We start from the raw sequence: 21,824 nt of genomic DNA on the forward strand, positions 1-21,824 counted from the left end.
AACAACAACAACAACAAAAAGGGTTTGAGGCCTTATGGGCTATGGAGACACTTTGAAAATGCAATCTAAAATGGGGGTCGGGATCAAGTTTGTTCTGACTCAGGTGACAGGTATGTTTGTGTTCAGTTCAACAGGGCCTGGGCAGGAGATGGATTGTGTCACACATTGGTCACAGAGACCTTAGGGGGTGCCATTTTGGAATTTCTGCTGCGAACACCAACGTGCCTTGGGCTTGGAGCTGCATATATGGTGTTGGTTTGTATCATTTGTCTTTTATTTCTGTCACGTTCTCAGGGTGCAGGCAGGCAGGAGTCCAAAGCCAGTCAAAGTCCAGGAAGTCAAGCAGGAGCCAAGTCACCAATGCAGAATCACAAACCGGAATCAGAAGTCAATGTCCAAAAGCCAAAAAGTCAGGGTGCCAAGGAAATCAAGCAGGTCAGGATCAGGAATCAGGAAGGAGCGTGGATGCAAGCCAGAGAATAGACTTGTTGCTTCCACAAGGTTACCAGGTCCTGGGTGGGAGCTGTATGGGAGTCTCAATCAGCCTGCTCCCTGGGTGGCAGTGACTCTGCTAGAACTCAGGGTTGAGAGATCCGAAGCATCGGCATGCCTCATGTCTTCGCTCTGAAAGTTCTTTCCGGAGCCTGCTTCGAACTCCTGAGATGGGAGGAGGAGAGCTTGGAGGAGATTGATGTCAACAGCTGACACTGGTGCCTGGAGAGTGATTGATGGGCCAGCTGCTGTTTGTTCAGCTGAGGAACTGGCTGGCAACTCTTCCAGGTCTGTTAACCCTTCCAGCTCCTCCTCGTCAGGGCTCATGACAATTTCAGAACAGGTACTGGATGGAAAGACTAGGTCTAATTTGACTAACTGGCTTGTCTTCTGAGATTGTCTTTTAAGGTGCTGGGCTCTCTCCCCTTTTAGTCAAAATCTTCTCCTGTTTTTAAGCTGCTCTTCCATTTTGTATCATTATTGGTAAATGTTTAATGAATTTTAATGTATTGTTTTTATGTTTTGTTTTTTGTTTTTATCAGTGATCAGCAACATGATCTTCTGTTCGGAGCAAGGTGGCACAGACATTTGAAACTCAGAATTCAAGTGTTCTCAATGCTGAATCCACAAGGGTCTTGTTATTCTTCCAGCTGCACGGGATGAAAAATTTGGATCTTGTTCTCACTGAAGTGGTAAGCTTGAGTCTGAGCTGTACCACTTAGACTGCAGGTGGGGTTAACATGACCTCCACCCCAATAAACTCCAAACAAAGATGCATGAAGCTCCCTTGGTTGATCAAGATTAAAATAATCTCCTCTCGGGTTGAGGACTTTCACATCACTCTGCTACCTGATCCTTTTAATAGGGATTCATTAGGGGGACCTTTGACATGTGAAGCAGATGTTCTGTTGTGAAATTGTGGCCCCTTCTCCCAAAGATACTACCTTTTACTGAGTCAGACCATGGGTTGCTCAATGTCAGTCTTGTCTGTTCTGACTGGCAGCAGGTATCAAGTACTTCACCTGGGATCTTCTGCTGACCCTCTACCACTCAGCCATGGGACCTTGAGTCACAGCTTCTAGCCTCATCATGCTAGTTTTCTATGGACAGTGAAGGAAAAGAAGCATCACACAGCACATATTAAACAAGTGGCGGAGGCCTCCTCCAGGTGCAACACAGCATGAGCAAGTATCTTCCACTGTGTTCCACTCTTGCATTTGAGAAGGGAACCCCTAGTTTGAATTTCTCTGATTGATAGTTTAGTTTACTTGTCTTCCTGCAGTGCTATGCTGGCTCGTGGTGTAGGGTTGCCAACCTCCAGGTGGCACCTGGAGATCTCCCACTGTTACAGTTGATCGTCAAATGATCAAGATCAGTTCCCTTGGGGGGAAAAATACTGCTTTGGAGAGTGAACCCTATGGCATTATGCCATGCTGAGCTAAACTCCAACTTCTCCAGGCTCCACCCCCTGAGATCTCCAGGTGTTTCCCAACCCAGAGCTGGCAATCCTCTAACACCCAGCTACATGCATATGAACAGACTCCATATGACTGTTTAGTCCATGTGCTTGATCTTCAGTTCATTTCCCCATGCAAGTCACCTTCATTGACTTAATAAAGAATACATCTTGTGAACCAGCTCTCTATGTTATCATGCCAAGAGATAAGGAAAATTTTGCCACACCTCAGGTGCAGATGTGCGGTGAAACTATTGTCTCCATGGTACATACATCCTCTGAGTTCTTAAAATCCTGGGCACGATGATCAAAACCAGAAAGCATAATCCGTTTATGTATCTGCACCAGGCTTAAGGAGCAATGTGTGTATTATGGCACAATGAGGGACTGCATGCATGAGCCTAAGAAACTGGAAGCCAGGGTGAAGAGTTGCTGGGCTGAATGAAGTGAGAATCAGTATGGTTCAGTAGTCAGAGTGCAGGACTAGGATCTGCGGGGAGTGGGGGTGGGGGGTGGGGCTGGGTTTGAATGGAAGTTGTCTGGGTGACACTCTGCAATGGAAGTTGGCTGGGTGACCACAGGTCAGTCCCTCTCAGCATAAGCTACCTCACAAGATGATTGTTTTGAGGATAAAATGAGTGGAGAATGGTATTGTAAGTGGCTTTGGGTTGTCAATTGGGGGGGGGGGGGAAGTGGAGTATAATATAAATTAATACATGAGATGTTGAAGTTCTGAGACTGGAACTCCCAAAGTGTAATTTCACTCTGAAATTGTTCTGTTGGGAGTGAATTTTTTTACTGGAGAAATATTATGTGGGGGCATTAACACCCCTTTTTTTCAGTGCCAAATTACATGCTGGGAGTTTCAGTCAGGAATTTTAAACATCACCTGCTGTTTAGCTTACAGAGGAGAAAACCATGGCAGAGAACAGATAAAGCGGAGAACTGCTGAGGGAAGGAATTGAATCTTGGTTTGAAATATCTTTGGCTGTAGGCATCCCTGCAATCCATAAAAGCGTGAAGCAATGTACCTTTGGCAGGGTGGTTAGCTAATTCTTCTTTTCCACATTATCCGTCGCTCTGGATCTGTTTGTGTCAAATCAATCCAGCCCTTTGGAAATCTACCTGCTTTAAACCATCCAAGGGGACCTAAGGAATCAAGACTGAGAGAATATTGATAGCCTTGCCAAGCAAGAGACAACTGCCCTTGAACAAATGTTTGAAATGGAAAAGGAACTCCCATTCTCTTTCTTTGGAAAGGGGCCTACTTTAATAAATGCCAGGTACACATAGTGCAAACTTTACAACAGCAAATACATGTTTGAAACTGTGGGAGCTGGGGGTGGGGAGAAGTGGTTTGGAGGGGGCAATTTGGAGAAGGAAAGCAGTTGAAGGGAAGGAGGCACTGTGGCAGGTCCCAATTGCTGCTTCGGAACCAGACCTCCTTGCATTTCCAAGGCCCTTCAGCATGTCCTTTATATTCCTCTGAGACCCCAGAAGGGCAATGTGAAGATGCCGGAGGTGGAGCACTTTCACAGAGATCACATTTTGTGGGAGACTTTGGAGCCACAGCGTCGGCGCACGCAGACCGTGCAGTGGAAATTGGGGCGATCCTCACTCTGATCTCTGCTTATTCATGGAGCCCAGCTGGATCCCCATGGGAACAGCTCCCTGCAGTGCAATCTGAAAGCAGGCGTTACTGTCACAGCTGGGCACTGAAACAGAAATTGCCAATGCAGAGAAACTGCCAAGATCCAAAACATTTGTCTGGAATTAAGTATTAGGTGGAATTATTTAGGGAGGAAATCTAGGATCCAGGTGTGTGAGTTTTTAATCCCTATAAATTCTGCATGATAGAACCTTTCCTTTTAAATTAAGGGTTATTATCTGCTCCACCACAAGGATACTGGAGTAATCTTAAACTAGAAAGAAGCCCACTAGTATCTGAATTTTGCAGCATGTCCTGGTCAAGCTGGACATTTTCAAATATGCAGATGGGAGGGAGAGGATTGGTCAACTGGCTGCTGATGTCACAAACCCCCTCCTCACTAAGAGAGCCCTTTTGTCATGGGTGCTGGGGACCCTGCAGAAGAAGCTGAGCCTGCAGAAGAAACTGTGCCCCTGCCACCTGCACCAGTGCCCCTGCCTCCTGCTGGAGAAGATCCAAGCCCCCCTGCCTCGCCCTCTCGGGTGGCCCGTGTGCGTGACCGCCTTCGTCAGGACCTCAGGGATCGGAGGAGGGCGGCACGCTCACGAGCAAGACGCTCCCTGAGCCCTGAGTTTTAAAAGGATTCTGGCCCTTCTGGAGTGAGGATGCTTGAGTCTCAGCAGGATCCTGGCTGCCTCTCTGAGCCAGCAATTAGCCCAAATGGGCAACAGACAGCAGAGGGCTATATAGCTGTGGGCTTTGGAAGGAGGCTTTGTGGAAGCAACTAGTCACTTACCTGACGTTCTAGCATCCACTTTGGCTTTTGACTGGCTTCTGGACCCCCTGACTTTGGCTTTGACTTCTGGACCCCCTGACTTCGGCTTCTGAACCTCTGACCGGCGATACCTGGACTGTGATTCGGTATTGGCGCCTTGGACCCTCTTTGCTCACCTGCTACAGACCTTGGACTGCCCCTGGACTTTGCCTGACCCGGCCCCAGCTCGTGACACCTTTCCCTATTGTTCTCCCTTGAAACTGTTATGCAATAACTGATAGTCCCCCAAGCGCATTTAATTCCCATCTCCCTCACTCGTCTGATCTTCCCACTCATGTAAGAGGAATGGTCCAAAAGCAAGGATAATTGACAGACACAGACATCTGGAACATTATTTATCAAACAATAGTTTATGTTTGTTAATCTCTACGTGGTACTTGGAGGTCTCCCTGAAGTACAGCTCTTTTCCAGATTTAGAAAGATCAGTCCCCTTGGATAAAATGGCTGCTTTGGAGGCTGGAATCTACGGCATTTTATCCTGGCTGATAGCTCTCCCCTCCCAAATTCCACCCTATGCAGACTCCATCCTATAATCTGGAATTTCTCAACCCAGAATTGGCAATTCTAAGTACAACACATATAGTAAACAGTGCAATGTAAGGCTTCAATCATTTATTAATTGTTAACAACTTGTATGGTATGGTATGTTTTTTTTTTTACTTTTCAAACTGCCTCAGGCAGATTCTGTTTAGCTTCTGAGATCTGTCAAGAGTGGGCTAGCCTGAGCTGTGCACATCAGGGCAGCAGCCTGCTAGGGTCCTAAAAACACTCACAGGACACTATAACAAAACTTTAATGGCACACTTTCTGCCATTATGAAAGTTTATTAAGACACTGGCTCTCTTCTGCCCATAAAAAAGGTAAAGGTGGTCCTCTGTGCAAGCACCAGGGTGCTTTCACGTTTTCATGGCAGACTTTTTGCGGAGTGGTTTGCCATTACCTTCCCCAGTCATCTGCGCCGTCCCCCCAGCAATCCCCCAGTTAGGAGGCCCTCCCCCCGCTTCAGGGTCATCAGAAAGTGGGGGGGGGGTGTCTGCTGGGCACTCCATTATTCCCTATGGAGACTGATTCCCATAGGGTATAATGGAGAATTGAGGTAGAAGGAAGGACCAAATTTATGAGGTAGAAGGACCAAATTTTCAGCATAGCATCCATTGCCTCTCCTTAAAAGACCCTCCAAATTTCAAAAGGATTAGGTCGGGGGGTCCCAAAGAAGCCCTAAAAGAAGGTGCCCCTATCCTTCATTATTTCCAACGGAGGGAAGGCATTTAAAAGGAGTGATTGCCAGAACTCCCTTTGGACCTCAGTTATGCTTGTCACAACCTTGCTTCTGGCTCCACACTCAAAGTCTCCTGGATCCACCCCCCACCAAGGCCCCAGATATTTCTTGAATTGGACTTGACACCCCTATCTTATTCTGTGACGGTAGCTTCGGGGGACTGTGAACATTTATAAATAAGAGGGAACCTATTTGTTGTCCTTGAATTAGAAGGGCGTGGATATATCTTGAATAGTTACTTTCCAGAATTTGTATATTTGCTTTCCACTCAACCGTAATAAAGGTCGCCAGGCCCCCCCACTGGCCTTCGGAATGAATTTTAATATTGCAGCTTGATCTGTGTTCTTGCTTTGGCTACCTGGAAGGCCTCTGGCAAGCCACATAAGGGACAGTCCAATCTGACAACAAATTTTAAATAATTTTAAACAAATAATGTATTATTAATAATTGACGGTGAAGTTTTAAATATCCGATGGTGTGTTATCATTTGTTGTAATCTGCTCTCGGCCCGCTTGCAGAGTAGAGGCCCAACACAACGAACAAACAAACAAGGCCGGGGTGTTCCAAGGGCCATCCATATTTATGACACTGTAGAAATGATGAATCATCATCATAATCCCATCTGGCTAAACATGCACCCGGAAATGCATTTTTGATTTGTGCTGTTCATTAGAAGCCGGCCAGCTCCAGAGGTGGGCTGTAATGGCTGATAAATCCTGCTGCCCAAGTAAATCACCAAGGACTTGGGTGAGAACTGAGGCCAATGTTCCCCCACTCCCCATTCCTTCACACCCTATTAAACCCAAACTTCCTCGGAAGCATTGTTGTCTCCAGGATCTGCCACCCCCAAGCTCATCCCAGCCGCATCGTCTGGGAGCTTCCTAATCTGCTGAAAGCCGATTATTCCTCTTGTGCTGTCTGTGGGAGCCGGTGGTGTATTTATAAAAAGCCATTATTTCTGCCAGTGGCTCGATTTCCTGTTTCTCTCATAGTCTTCTCCCTCCCAGTCCCTCGTCTGTACCTGCAATTACTAGAACAAAGGAAGGTTAATAAAGAAAGGCCTGCTTCAAAGGGCAGACTCTCAGTAGTGGGAGGTTTTAATTAATCAGATGTAAATTGGGATACATCTTAATGAAAGGAAAGCCATGCTGCTGAAAACGTACAAGAAAGTGTCTTTCTAGTACTGGCAGGGAATTCTTATGGGCCGAACAACACATTATGCTGGAGTCCTGTGACAGCCACCTTAGCTATGTAAATTAGCTCTAAAATGCAGCTGTTCCCCTACTATGGAGCTGCATATGATGGGGTGATGGGGAAAGGGGGCAGTTACTCTCTGCTTCACAGGCCATTTGTTGAATCTGCCCCTCAACTCAGGGATCCAACTACACATGACACGGTATGGCCCATTTAGTGATAGGGTTTCCAACCAACCTGGAGGAGGAAAAAGAATGTCCTTCCCAGCTAAGAGAGCCAGTTTGGTGTAGTGGTTAAGTGTGCGGACTCTTATCTGGGAGAACTGGGTTTGATTCCCCACTCCTCCACTTGCACCTGCTAGCATGGCCTTGGGTCAGCCATAGCTCTGGCAGAGGTTGTCCTTGAAAGGGCAGCTGCTGTGAGAGCCCTCTCCAGCCCCACCCACCTCACAGGGTGTCTGTTGTGGGGGAGGAAGGTAAAGTAGATTGTGAGCTGCTCTGAGACTCTTTGGAGTGGAGGGCGGGATATAAATCCAATATCTTCATCTACCTCACAGAGAGTCTGTTGTTTGGTGGGTGGGAAGGTAAAGGAGATTGTGAGCCACTCTGAGTCTCTTCAGAGTTGAGGGCGGGATATAAATCCAATATCTTCATCTACCTCACAGGGTGTCTGTTGTGGAGGAGGAAGGGAAAGGAGATTGTGAGCCGCTCTGAGACTCTTCGGAGTGGAGGGCGGGATATAAATCCAATATCTTCTTCTTCTAAGGTTGCCAGCCTCTAGGTGAGATCTCCAACTGGCAGAGATCAGCTTCCCTGGAGAAAATGGCTGCTTTGAAGGGAGAACTCTATGGCATTGTACCATGCTGAGGCCCCTCCTCCCCAAACCTCACCCTCTCCTGGATCCACCCCCCATAGTCTCCAGATATTTTCTAATACAGGCCTGGCAACCCTATGCCCCCTTAATAGAGGCTTAATGGGATGTTATTTACCAAGTGATGTTGCTTAACTCCATGCATGCCATGGAAAGCTTCAGTGGCCCATTTCTACACATTAAGCCTCTATTCAAGGGACAGGATATTTTCCTCCAGCCCTGCTGGCAACCTTGCCTGAAACAGTACTGACAACACAGCCAGGAGATCTGCAGGAGTAAATTCTCAGATAGGAAGGAAGGTGTGTGTGTGTGTGTCAGCAGAATTCACTGGTACAGCTCTGAACACGATATGCCCCAGATGTGTTTGTTTAGAGTACTTCTATCCCTTCTCTCCAAAAACCCTGCCCAAGGCGGCAGTTCCTGGGATCGTGGGTAGCAGGTGTTTGGGACAGAGCTTTCTCAGCAAGCATCCTTGGAGATCCACCACATTGAGCCAGATGGACCGCTAGGCTGAGTTTGAGTAAACAGCTTTCTAATTATATTTCAGGGGCTTTTCAAAAAAGATAGCAATCCACAGATCTGCTTTCATTCCTTCCTCCTCTTTAGATGACTAGGTTGCCCCCAGTGCCTCATGCATTTATGAAGCCAAGACAAGAACCGACACAAACCGACTCTGAGGATGAGTCAGCGGCAGGGTGCCAGGGAGCGAGGTTAGATGCAAAGTACCAATCTGGTAACGGATGCCGGTGAATGATTCACATCACAGTGCCTGCAGATGGAGTTAATTCAGACATCAGCTGCACTTTGAACCCAGCCTGATTTCCACCCGGCTAACTATGTCATTGCATAACCCTGCTCTTCCTTGGAGGAGCTGGGGGGGGGGGCATATCAGCTTCTGCCCACCTCCCTTTCATTGTCACAGCAACCCTATGAGGTAGGTTAAACTGAGAGATTGTAACTATTGCATAGCTTAGGCAGGGAGCTTAACACCCGTCTCCCCACTCCTAGACTGGCTGGCAGTCTGGCCTAAAGGTTACGTACTGGCACTTGTCTCAGACCCCTGATTCCACCCTCTGGAGTCTGGTTAGCAGTTTAAGTTTCATTTGGGAGTCAGAGAGAAAAGAATGCAAAAGGTTTAGGTTTGGCATCAGGAATTTGCCTTTCATGCCTTCTAACACAAATACAAACACAACAGTCATCTAATGAGAGTTGCCAACTGATCAGGAAAAAAAACCTCACCAGGATGTTTTCTGCTTAGTTTTGTTAACCTTTGGGCCAGTGGCTGGAATTTTCTTGTAGAAAAGCCAGAATTCGGGGCTGGTTGCCAGAAATGGAAAATGCCGCCACTGCCTCCCCGCCCCTCTCTAGGGTTGCCAAGTCCAATTCAAGAAATATCTGGGGACTTTGGGGGTGGAGCCAGGAGACTTTGGGGGTGGAGCCAGGAGACATTGGTGGCAGAGCCAGGAGCAAGGGTGTGATAAGCAAAATTGAACTCCAACGGAGTTCTGGCCATCACATTTAAAGGAACAGCACACCTTTTGAAATGCCTTCCTTCCATAGAAAATAATGAAAGATAGGGGCACCTTCTTTTGGGGCTCGTAGAATTGGACCCCCTGGTCCAATCCTTTTGAAACTTGGGGGGATTTTGGGGAGAGGCACTAGATGCTATACTGAAAATTTGGTGCCTCTACCTCCCAAAACAGCTCCCCCACAGCCCCTGACACCCGCAGATCAATTCCTCATCATTTCCTATGGGAATTGTTCATGGAGGTGCATAATAGCTGTGGGGGTGGGGCTTCCCCCACTGGCCAGCTGAATGGGGGAGGGGGGAAGCTTGTAAAACCAGGGGATCCCCCGCTGGGACCTGCGGACTGGGAAGCCTACCCCTCTCATTTACCCCTCCCATCCAGTTTTATTCCCAACATTCTGGCAGGCAGCCCAAATTTCTGGCCTCCACACACAAAAAATCAGACAGCTGGTCCATCAGTTTTGTTTTTGCTTTTAAGGTCAAAGGTCCCCCCCGAGCCCCCCCCTCCCGGTTAGTTAGCAACCCTAAACTAGAGTTGTCACTTTGGTCTTCCCTTGGCCTCTTTCTGTGCTAATTTCTCTCTGGCTTTCCCTCTTGGCAAACTTGACATGACAGCACCTTCATTGCTGCCTTGAGAATATCCTTGCCATTTTAAAGTGATGTAAACATGCCACAAGTGCTCTCCCCCTCACACATTTCCAAGTGCCAAAACAACTGTGTGTGGGGGGGCAGTATGCTGTTACCTTAAAGGGGCAGTTTCCTAATATTTGGGGAATATTAGCTCCTAATGGAGACCTTAAGTCTAGTGATAGCGGGCAACAGCAAGATCTCGCCACAAAATGTATACCAGGTTTTTTCCTAGAGAACTCTCAGAAATAAATCAGCCAGTTGCTTAACCAAGGGAGGTTGCTTTATTAAGAGAAAATGATAAAAATAATGCACACATATAGAGAATAAATGTACACTGGAAACAGACACAGAAGTTGCAGAAATACAGTGGTGAGGAGGGATTTCAAGGGGTGATAGCTACCTGTCCAGGACAGCAGATTTTGTGGAGAAAGGCTGTGAAATGAACCAGCATTTCACAGAAGGACCCAGATGAATTTGCCGGTGCGATGCCAGTGGGCACCCAAGACAAGACACACCCACACTGAGGAAATGCTAGCCTAGATATAGGCAAAACTGTTACCTGGGGGCATGCTGACGTATCTGCCCTCTAAAACAATGCACTGATGGAATTAAAACGGTTAAGGTAGTCCCCTGTGCAAGCACCAGTCATTTCCGACTCTGGGGTGACGTTGCTTTCACAACGTTTTCACGGCAGACTTTTTACGGGGTGGTTTGCCATTGCCTTCCCCAGTCACCTATACTTCCCCCCCCAGCAAGCTGGGTACTCATTTGACCGACCTAGGAAAGATGGAAGGCTGAGTCAACCTGAGCCAGCTACCTGAAACCAGCTTCCGCCGGGGTCGAACTCAGGTCGTGCTATGGGAGAGGTGAAGTCGATGACTCATATGTTTTTTCGATGCCCTTTCCACCAAGTACAGAAGGATAGGTTTGTTTCCCCGTCTGTAGTTAAACCAATGGCAGACGCGGACGAGGCGTGTTTGGAGAAACTTTTGGTGGATGCAAGTCCAACTATCTCTAGACAGATAGCCAAATTTTGCCATTACCTTGTGAAGTTGCATACTAAGAAACAAGAAACTGCATGTCTTGTATGACCTCTTGGAATGTTAGGTTATAAATGTTTTTATATACTCTGATTTAATGGATTTATATAAATTGGAACTGACTTGAATTTTAAAATTGGTTAAATTATATTTTAGCTATCTTGGATTGTATAGGTGGGGAAATGTTTAAGTATTTTATTGTATTTTATGTTTTTTAAGGAGGGTATTTTATACTATCCTAGGTATTTTAGGAGGGGTTTATATGATGTGTTGTAGTTTTTATATTGGTCTATGACTGTAATAAAAGTTCAGTTCAGTTCAGGTCGTGAGCAGAGAGTTCAGACTGCAGTACTGCAGCTTTCCCACTCTGCGCCACGGGGCTCCTACTGATGGAATTAGCCAGGAGTAAAACAATGTGCTCAGAAACACCGAATGGGGTTCCCAGGAAAAGACAAAGATGTTGTCAGACCTGCATCTGTATACATGGATGGGTTTCCAGGTGTAAACAGGAACCATTAATGTGTCTTGATGCAATTTGGCCCAAAAGGTCAAGGTAGTCCCCTGTGCAAACACCAGTTGTTTCCGTCTCTGGGGTGATGTCGCTTTCACGATGTTTTCACAGCAGACTTTTGACGGGGTGGTTTGCCATTGCCTTCCCCACTCGTCTACACTTTGCCCCCAGCCAGCTCAGTACTCGTTTTACTGACCTCGGAAGGATGGAAAGCTGAGTCAACCTTGAGCCAGCTACCTGAACCCAGCTTCTGCCGGGATGGAACTCAGGTCGTGAGCAGAGCTTGGACTGCAATACTGCAGCTTTTACCACTCTGCGCCACGGGGCTCTGAGAAAACACTATTAAACAATTCAAAACACCATTGGCTTTAAAGGACTGGAAACATAACACAACTGAATAAAAAATGCAACCACGCTAGTAAATTGACTTAAAATTATCAGTTAACTATGGAATAAGTACAGAAAGGAAAACAACATGATTAATGTGATGTATACTGAATCAAAGCAATACCTACAAAGATCTATTTACAAAAGAAAGCAGGGTGAGCAAATACCTTTGGATTGGTGATGGTTGGATTGAGGGGAGAGAAATACCGGGTTGGGATGTAGGCAAATAGAATGATTGAAAATCAGAATCAACATGCAATGGGAGCAGTTGATCTAGCTAGCTAAAATGTAACAAGAAATAGTAACGAGAAATAACTTGTTGAGCAAAAGGGACAATGCAATGTAAACGCAGATAATTTGTGTGAGAAGGGGGCGGAGGTTTGCAGGTCATCCCCTTTCACGCATCACAAATGACCTTAGTACAAGCAATTTGTACACAGGAGAAATTAGAACATTAATAGGAGGTTTAAACAATTCAGGCTTTGCAGGGGAGTTTGAAAGACAGTTGACATTCAGGAGCTGAAACCTTTCTTAAATCCAAGTGGAGACTGCAAGCCATTTTGAATCCTGACGCAGTGGGTGAAGAGCCGCAGAGGCGTTTGTGGCTGGCTGCAGCAGACAGGTTGTGGGTAGGAATGTGTTTCACTGAGGCTGGAGCAAACAGGCTTCCTTGCAACAGACTTGGAGCACTAGGCTCCTGGAGAGGTGACATCAGTGAGAGGTTTGTCTCTAAGCCAGGAAGCAAAGTGGAGCACCCTGCAAAGCTGGCAGTGTGATCTCCTGCCCAGGAGGTGGCACCGTAGGGTAGTGTTTCCAGAGGTGATTGCAATTGGAGAGTATGCATAAGTGAAGGCGTCTCAGGAGACAAGCAGAAGGAGTTGAGTTGTAAATTTCATTGAGGTGGGGAGTTCAACAGGGCAGAGTTCCAGGTGAAGATGGCTGAAGTTTGGAGGCGCCAAGAAGTTATAAAAATGGCCAAAAAGAAAACTTTTCAAAACAGAAATTGTATTGCCCTGGCTATAGCGCTGTAGAAGAAGATGGAGGAAAAATGCCTGCTCTGCTTGTGGGAGGGGGAGGGGGGGGTCAGACCCAAAAGTAAAAGAATAGAACAGGAAAAAACAAAACAAAACTGGGAAGCAGCAAAGGTAAGCACTCTAGGTTGGCCCAGGTTGGCTGGACCAGGTCAGCTCCCTTAAAGTCTCTGGTTCAGGAGACTTTTCACATGAGGTGTGAGAGTGAGTGAAAATAAAACTAGCATAAACCTGGAAAACAAGATTGAGTAACACACAATCGCCTCTCCCCGAACAATTCCTAAAACTACTTATAGGATGCCTTTCTTCTCAGGCATAGGACTTGTGCCAATTAACAGTTCTCTGTGCATGTACAGAGTGTAAACAAAACAAAGATGAAAGAATACAGTAAGAGTGGCACAGATAGGCAAGCTATTTTACCAAGTAGCTAGTCTGATCAAGATTGTGGACTGGATCCAAAATATCGAATATCTAAATTAGAATCAGCAGGCCTTGATAAGCTATACACAATTATTTTATGGATTAAGAAGTCATCTAAGAAAACAAAAGAGTATTCAGGGTTTTATTTGCAAAAAAAAGCCCAGCAGGGACTCATTTGCATATTAGGCCACACACCCTGACACCAAGCCAGCCAGAACTGCGTTCCTGTGCGCTCCTGCTCAAAAACCCCTCCAAGAGTGTTTATTAATGCAAGAAAGAAAGAAGTCCTATAATCAGAGATGGACTCTTGAAAACATGGGTAGGAATCTACTAAGCTACTCAAACTCTTTGTTTAGATAAGAACACAAGAAAACGAAGAAACTGATTTTCTAACATAGAAATTAATTTACAGCTCAAGGTATAAACATTCAATGTCTGCTATATTTTTAAATTAGGACCAAAGGAGAGCATGAACATTGATGTGGAGCTTCAAGGGAACAGCTGATCATAAAAATGTTTAAAAAGCATTTCTTCAATAAGATTTAAAATTGAAGATGAACGGAAAATTAATGTATGATTAAATGGATGCAAAATCTTAACAAAGACAGGTGCATAAAACCACAAAAGGAAAATACTGAGGATGTCAAGACAGGATGAGGAGCAGTCTAAAATAATGAAACGGGAATAGAATTAAAATCTGTTTCAAATGTAATATCTTGAAAATAAAGGGTTCCTGATATGAGATGTTTTCAAGAAAAAATTACAGTGAAGGGGATCGCAAGGGAATCTACTGTTTTATAAAGAAAGGTTTCTACAAAAAACACAAAATTACCAAATAAGCTGTTTAAAACGGGCACTCTCTAATAAAAACTAACTACAACTAAAGACTGAGATGTAGAGAGGAAACCAACAACAACAAAAAGAACGTTTAAAACCAAATAATGATTTTTTAAAAAATCGCCAGAGGGGAAACTTCTTCTAGAAGGGAAATTCTCAGCCTTAAGGGCTGTTTTAGAAAAAAAGATCTTGACACTTGGGGGTGGGGTGGGGACAAGAATACCTCATTGTGGTCATTGGGATCAGGCATTCACAGCATTTTTAAATCACTTAAAAATGGCAGCAGCACCCCAATGGCAGCCACAAGAACAATACCACATCTACTTTGGCCCTCTGTCTAATCTATTTTACACAGTTATTTTTGCAAAATGCAGTAATGCACTGGTGTCACCCAGAAGTGACATAGGCATATAAATGATGTTGGGGGCAGGTGATGCTCTGGTTTTGGGGCAAAACTCTATTATTTGAGGGTGATTTCACCCTAGAGTTTTGGCCCCTGATGTCTCCGGCATGCCTGTCATTTTTGGAACACCCTGGAGCACCCCACCAATCCCCCCACCGGTGCAATGATTGGACCTGGCAACCCTAAAGACAGGACTTTGGGTGACCCCAGTATCAGAATTTGTTACCTGGGACGGGGTTTTTGGAATTATCTCTGCTGCTTCATTCCTAGTGCCTCTTTTTCCTAGGCCTCTGTTTGTACATGCTGAGGAATAAGGCAGAGTTCTGAAGGGGTATAATGGACTGCGTTACTTCAGTTTGAAATGCACCCCTATGTTGAAAGTCCCTGCAAACAGAATCCCTTCCTTCCTGATGTGCCAGTTTTCTACCTGTGGAAAGTGGTTTTTGTTGTTGTTGTTTTTTTAATGCAAAGCTAGACTCCACCGTCAGTAGTCAGGAGTGCGGCAATCAATTCTGTCACCTGAGATTTCTGCAACCCCAGGCTGTTTTTACATGGCAAGGATTCTCTGGGCTGGATCCAGTCTAAATTTTCCAGAATGGAACTTACCTGCATCTTCCTTCTCATGGATATGCATGAAATGCTGCCGCTGCTCCTGAGGCAGAGAGGAACCTGAGGAATGAGAAGGGGAAATCTCCAGTGGAAGGGGGCAAGGTTTCTTAGGGTTGCCAGCCTGTATCTGGAAACTGGCAGGAGTTTGTGGGGATGGGGACATGGGGGGCATGGTATCATGTGCACCACTACATCACTTACAGGATATGCTATAAGGCAACTCTGGAAATAGCCAGAAATGCTATGGTTTTACCCAGAAGTTTCATCACACTCACTGACAGCTACCCTCCATGTTCTGTTCCCACATCTCCCACTGGTTCTCAGACCAGGCCTGGCAATCCTACTTCCAGGCAATCCAGTCTGTTGCCCACTGGTGTCTGAAGCACTGGGAGGAGGAGCCTTTAGGATTTACAAAAATGCTGTGATTTCACTATATTTTTGCAAATCCTAGACTGTCTCATGACATTGCTTCCAATGAAACCATCAGCCCCTACCCCCTAAATGCTCTCAGAGGTTGCCAGCTGCAGAACCAGTGGGAATTGCCAGTTGAGTCTGGATCCAACCCTCTTTGATTTTATTATCACTGCCAATACAGAGACATGCATACCGGCAATGGGGCTTGCACAAGGGGAGTCTTCTGCAGTGCTTCCTTCCTCTTTCATTTGACTTGTCCCTCCCAAACATGCCCTTCAAAACTCCACATTAGCTCTTGGGAGTGTGGTTGCCATGGCCGCTATGACAACTCTCTGCCTTTTTAAAAAGAAAATCTCAGATACACTATAGCGTAATATCAACACCCAAATAGTATGCTTCTGCTTGAAGCGCTGCCTGGAAATTTTAATTTATTTTGTCTGCTGTGCTGAGAAAATCAGGGTCTGCTGGAGTCTGTGACTCCCCACTGCATTCGTTGCTCCCCACCGCATCCGTTGCAGCTCCATGCCTGTGGAACCAGCTCCCGGAAGAGGTGCGGGCCCTGCGCAGTCTTGACCAATTCTGCAGGGCCTGCAAGACCATCCTTTTTAGGTTGGCCTTTGCAGACTGCTGACTAAGGATTGCCGAACTGATGAATCCGCCAAAGTGACTCTGTTCAGTGATCTTCGTAGGGTTGCCAAGTCCAATTCAAGAAATATCTGGGGACTTTGGGGGTGGAGCCAGGAGACTTTGGGGGTGGAGCCAGGAGCAAGGGTGCAACGAGCATAATTGAACTCCAAAGGGAGTTCTGGCCATCACATTTAAAGGGATCACACACCTTTTAAATGCCTTCCTTCCATTGGAAATAATGAAGGATAGGGGCACCTTCTTTTGGGGCTCACAGAATTGGACCCCCTGGTCCAATCTTTTTGAAACTTGGGGGGTATTTGGGGGAGAGGCACTGGATGCTATGCTGCAATTTTTGTGCCTCTACCACAAAATTCAGCCCCTTCAGAGCCCCAGATACCCGCAGATCAATTCTCCATTATTCCCTATGGGAATAAGTCTCCATAGGGAATAACAGAGTTCCCAGCAGACATTTCCTTCCCCTCCCCCCGCTTTCTGACGACCCTGAAGCGGGGGGAGGGCCTCCAAACCGGGGGATCCCCTGCCTCCACCTGGGGATTGGCAACCCTAGATCTTCGCCATCATGCAAACAGACAGAATAGCGCCAGGAACACCACTGTTACTGTTAAATTATGTCGAATGTAAATTGGAATGGTTTTTAAGATAATGCTGATTTTAAAATTACTGTATAACTTTTTATATGAATACGTTGTTAGCCGCCCTGAGCCTGCCTAGGCGGGAAGGGCGGGATATAAATAAAAATTATTATTATTATTATTATTATTATTATTATTATTATTCCAGCCACCCTGCAGTTTCCCCTCCCTGTTCCTTTCCAGGTAACCAGGACAAAATCTTTCTCCTTCAAGGACTGCCAACTTCTGGTTGGGAAATTCTTGGAGATTTCAAGGATGGGTCGAGCTAGGGCGTGGTTGTGGAAGGGAGGAGTGGCCACAGAGTTCATCATCCCAAGGAGAATTGATCTTTGTTGTCTGGAGATCGGTTGTCATTTCAGGAGAATCCCAGGCCAGACCCCATCAGGAGGTTGGTAACAACTTATTTTTTTTTTAAAAGGAAACTTGGGAATTCAGAGGAACTAACATTTGAAGTGGAAATAGGTAACAGATTATCACAATGTTGTTGCACTGCAGCACAAAAGCAATCACTGTTCTGTTTTAAGGCCACAAAAGGCCCTGCAGTGAGGGGGGGGGAGGGGAATGCTGAGAAAACAACACAGTGAGAGGCTGACAGTGGGAAAATGATGCTGATGTGGGTGGAAGGTTTGCATGGTAGGAAAATGAGCATCACTCCTTGCAGGTGGTGTGAAAAGGCACTTGGACTGGATTCTTTGCAAAAAGATCAGACTGAAGCTTATTTGGTAAACAGCCTGATGAAGGCAAGGAAAACGTGGGCAGATAACATTTACAGCTAGTGTTACGTGGAAGGTACAGCATCGAAAGGCCCCACGTAGAATGCAACAAAGAAAAAACTTCAGTGCCAAAGTAGCATTGCTCTTCTGCAGGAATGCATGGCCCCAAAGTGGCTTACATCATTCTCCTATCTGCCATTTTATCCTCACAACAACCCTGTGAGTTGGGTTAGGCTGACAGTGTATGACTTGCCCAAGGCCACTCAGCAGCCCTATGTGAAGTGTGTTACAGTAATCTAATCCGATTGGTTAGGATCTGGATATGGATCCCTTCTACATTCCCAAAGCCTGCAGGTAGGGTTGCCAAGTCCAATTTAAGAAATATCTGGGGACTTTGGGGGTGGAGCCAGGAGACATTAGGGGTGGAGCCAAGATCAAGGCTGTGACAAGCATCATTGAACTCCAAAGGGAGTTCTGGCCATCACATTGAAAGGGACAGCACACCTTTTCAATTCCTTCCTGAAGGATAGGGGCACCTTCTTTTGGGGCTCATAGAATTGGACCCCCCTGGTCCAATCGTTTTGAAACTTGGGGGATATTTTAGGGAGAGGCACTAGATGATGCACTGAAAATTTGGTGCCTCTACCCCAAAAAACAGCCCCCCCCGCATCAATTCTCCATTATTTTCTATGGGAATAAATTTCCATAGGGAATAACAGAGTTCCCAGCAGACATTTCCCTCCCCTCCCCCTGCTTTCTGTTGACCCTGAAGTGGGGGGAGGGCCTCCAAACTGGGGGATCCCCTGCCTCCACCTGGGGATTGGCAACCCTACCTGCAGGCCATGTTTGGGGGACAGAAATGGTGAGACGAAGGTTGAATAGTCAGTCTATCTTTGCATTCTCTAAGGCAGCCCCCCCCCCACACCTTTTTCAGCCTATGGATACCTTTGGAACTCTAATACAGGGTAGTGGGTGCAGGGCAGTCACAAAATGGCTGCTGCAGGACATGGTGCTAGGGTCACCAGGTCACTCCTGGTCACCAGTGGGAGGCAAGAGGAAATTACCAGAAGAGGAGGGAAGCCTACGCCTCATTCGGCCAGTAGGGATGCCAGCCTCCAGGTGAGACATGGGGATCCCCTGGGATTTCATCTAATCTCCAGACTGCAAAGATCAGTTCCCCTGGGGAAAATGGATGCTTTGGGGGATGAATTGTATGGCATTGTATCCCACTGAGGTCCCTGTTCTCCATCCTTAAATCTCCATGAATTTCCCAATCTGGATCTAGCAGCTGTGCCGCCATTTCCCACCGGTGGTGAGGGGAGACCTGGCAATCCTAGTTGCTGGTGACTCAGTGATGTCACTTCCAGCGTGCACCAGAAATGACATCATATTGCCAGTGTTGCAGTGATGCTGATATCTGAGCAAAAACCTCTGTGGTGAAAATCGTTTCCGCCATAGAACTTTTGCCCAAATATCACAGTATCACTGAAACATCAGTGACACAACGATGGCACTTCCAGTACATGAAGAAGAAGATGAAGATATTGGATTTAGATCCCGCCCTCCACTCCGAAGAGTCTCAGAGTGGCTCACAATCTCCTTTCCCTTCCTCCCCCACAACAGACACCCTGTGAGGTAGATGAAGATATTGGATTTACGGTATATCCTGCCCTCCACTCCAAAGAGTCTCAGAGCGGCTCACAATCTCCTTTACCTTCCTCCCCCACAACAGACACCCTATGAGGTGGGTGGAGCTGGAGAGGGCTCTCACAGCAGCTGCCCTTTCAAGGACAACCTCTGCCAGAGCTATGACTGACCCAAGGCCATGCCAGCACGTGCAAGTGGAGGAGTGGGGAATCAAACCCAGTTCTCCAAGATAAGAGTCCGCACACTTAACCACTACACCAAACTGGAAGTGGCATCTCCGTGTCACTGGTGACAACAACCTAGGCTTGTGTCCCCTGCTGGTTAGTCCCCCTGCTGGCCAGCTGATCGGAGGTGGGGGGCAGAGTCCAGGGGTGGGGGATCCCCTGTCCCCAGCAGGAGGCTCTCCGCCCCAATGGAATCAGCCACACAATAGCTGCTATAGCTTACCTTCAGTTTTCAAAAGTTTTATCAATTTGGAAAAGATTGAGGGTAGGGAATAGAGGGAGTAGAAAGCGTAATACATTTTGACCTTGTTCTGCATAAAAATACTTTCAAAAAGAACAAGCTTACTTCTACAATACTTTCTTTACATGAATTGTCCCATATTATTATTGGTTCACAAAAGGCTTTTCTGTCGAAAAGGCCCAGCAGAAACTCATTTTCATATTAGGCCACACCCCCTGATGCTAAGCCAGCTGGAACTGCGTTCTTGTGCGCTCCTGCTAAAGAAAAAAGGCCCTTCCTTGGTCCAAGCTTTTTGAAACGTAGACAGTATTTTGAGGAGAGACATCAGATGCTATGCTGCAAATTTGGTGCCTCTACCTCCAAAAATAGCTCCCCTCAAAGTCCCAGGTACCCACTGATCAATTCTGCATTATACCTATGGGAATTGGTGTCTATAGGGAACAATGGAGCATCCAGCAGACATTTTCCTCCCCCACTTTCTGATGTCCCTAAAGCGGGGGGGGAGGGCCTCCAAACCGGGGGATCCCCTGCCCCCACCTGGGGATTGAGCAAACATGACAGGAAACCACAGCTTGCAGATAATTAAACACATAGAACCAAAGCTGTGCAAATAAGATTTAAGTATTCATCACACCATTTATTTATATAACCTTTTTTTTTTCTTTCAGACACTTCTGTCCTTATAAGTTTTTTTCAGAATCCGTCACAGTCCATTTCATATGGACATATGAAGCTGCCTTATACTGAATTGGACCCTCGGTCCATCAAAGTCAGTCTTGTCTACTCAGACTGGCAGCGGCTCTCCAGGGTCTCAGGCTGAGGTTTTTCACACCTATTTGCCTTTTTTGGAGATGCCAGGGATTGAACCTGGGACCTTCTGCTTAGCAGGCAGATGCTCTACCACTGAGCCACCATCCCTCCCCAACTTATTGCATAATACAAAATTTAAAAAATCCATTCTTGCACGCCAAATTTCGTTGTGAGATACCCACGCCTGCTGACAATGTGACTTTTACTTGCAGGACGTACCCTGCATTCGAATTCCTTTCCTCTCAGGCAGAAGGCCGCTTATCCGCCAGCTGCAGCAACACGATTCTGGGCTATTCCCGTGTTTCATTTAAACTTCATCAGGCTGCATATCGATGCTAGGAAATAACAATATCACAAATTAATAATTATACCAACACATCATTCCAAAAAACAAACGTCACATTTACAAACGTCACATTTACAAAGTCTCACCCCGTGCTTAGGCAACTGCTCTCATTGGCTTTTACGCTCCATTCACAACCTGCACAACACAGTTCTCTACCACAGACTTCCCCCTTATTATTATTATATACTTTAACACAGGTGTCGTCAATTACCCCACCCTGCTGTTATTTTACAGAATATACAACATCTTTCACCAATTTTTAACAACTTCAAACAAAAACAGATAAATCTAAAGACGCATTTAGTCCCGTAGGAGGCATGGTACGGAACTTATGAATGAAGAACGCCTCTTTTTGCAGCAAAATCCTTGCGGTGTTCTCGACATTGTATTGGTGTCCGTTAAGAGCATATATCGCTGTACGTTTGAGCTCATCAAATGTATGATTCATCTTTATACAATGTTGCACTGTAGAAGCTTCAAGAATGCCCTGGCGAATCCGGGACCGGTGTTCAAGGAAATGTTCAAGGAAATGTGCCTTATGTGTATTAGACCCCACATAAAATAATAAACATGGACAACGCGAAATGTAAATAATTCCTGAAGTACTGCATGTACTGAAATGATTCAATTTCCATGTGAATCCATTAATGGTGATTTCTTTCAGCTCCGAAGTGCTTGAGCAAATAGAACAATTTTTACATTTGTAATGTTCTACTGGTAAACTGTGCCTTAAAGGAACCTCAATTCCCAAGTCCGTATGAACCAAAATGTCCCTTAATGTTCTACACTTTTCCCACCCAATGACAGGGGAAGTGGAACAGCCTGGCAAATCTTCTATCATATGCCGGTGCTTCCTCGTGATCCTGACTAGCAATTGTCAAAGTTAAACAGAAGAAAAGACGTGAGCTCTTGCAAGAGTCAAGGAGTTTAAGTAGCGAAAGCGACAAGGGTTTGGCGTGTGCCTTCCAGTATTCATATA

At 46.0% G+C, this 21,824-nt stretch overlaps 1 non-coding gene across 1 annotated transcript; it reads right to left on the minus strand.

The window, feature by feature from the left end:
• Window positions 1-20,535: 20,535 nt before the first annotated feature.
• On the minus strand, window positions 20,536-20,610 carry TRNAS-GCU (transfer RNA serine (anticodon GCU)). The gene has a single exon. It is a non-coding gene; the product is annotated as a tRNA-Ser (tRNA).
• Window positions 20,611-21,824: the final 1,214 nt, after the last annotated feature.

Source organism: Heteronotia binoei, chromosome 17, assembly GCF_032191835.1.
Source record: "Heteronotia binoei isolate CCM8104 ecotype False Entrance Well chromosome 17, APGP_CSIRO_Hbin_v1, whole genome shotgun sequence".
In the NCBI taxonomy this organism is placed as follows: domain Eukaryota; kingdom Metazoa; phylum Chordata; class Lepidosauria; order Squamata; family Gekkonidae; genus Heteronotia; species Heteronotia binoei.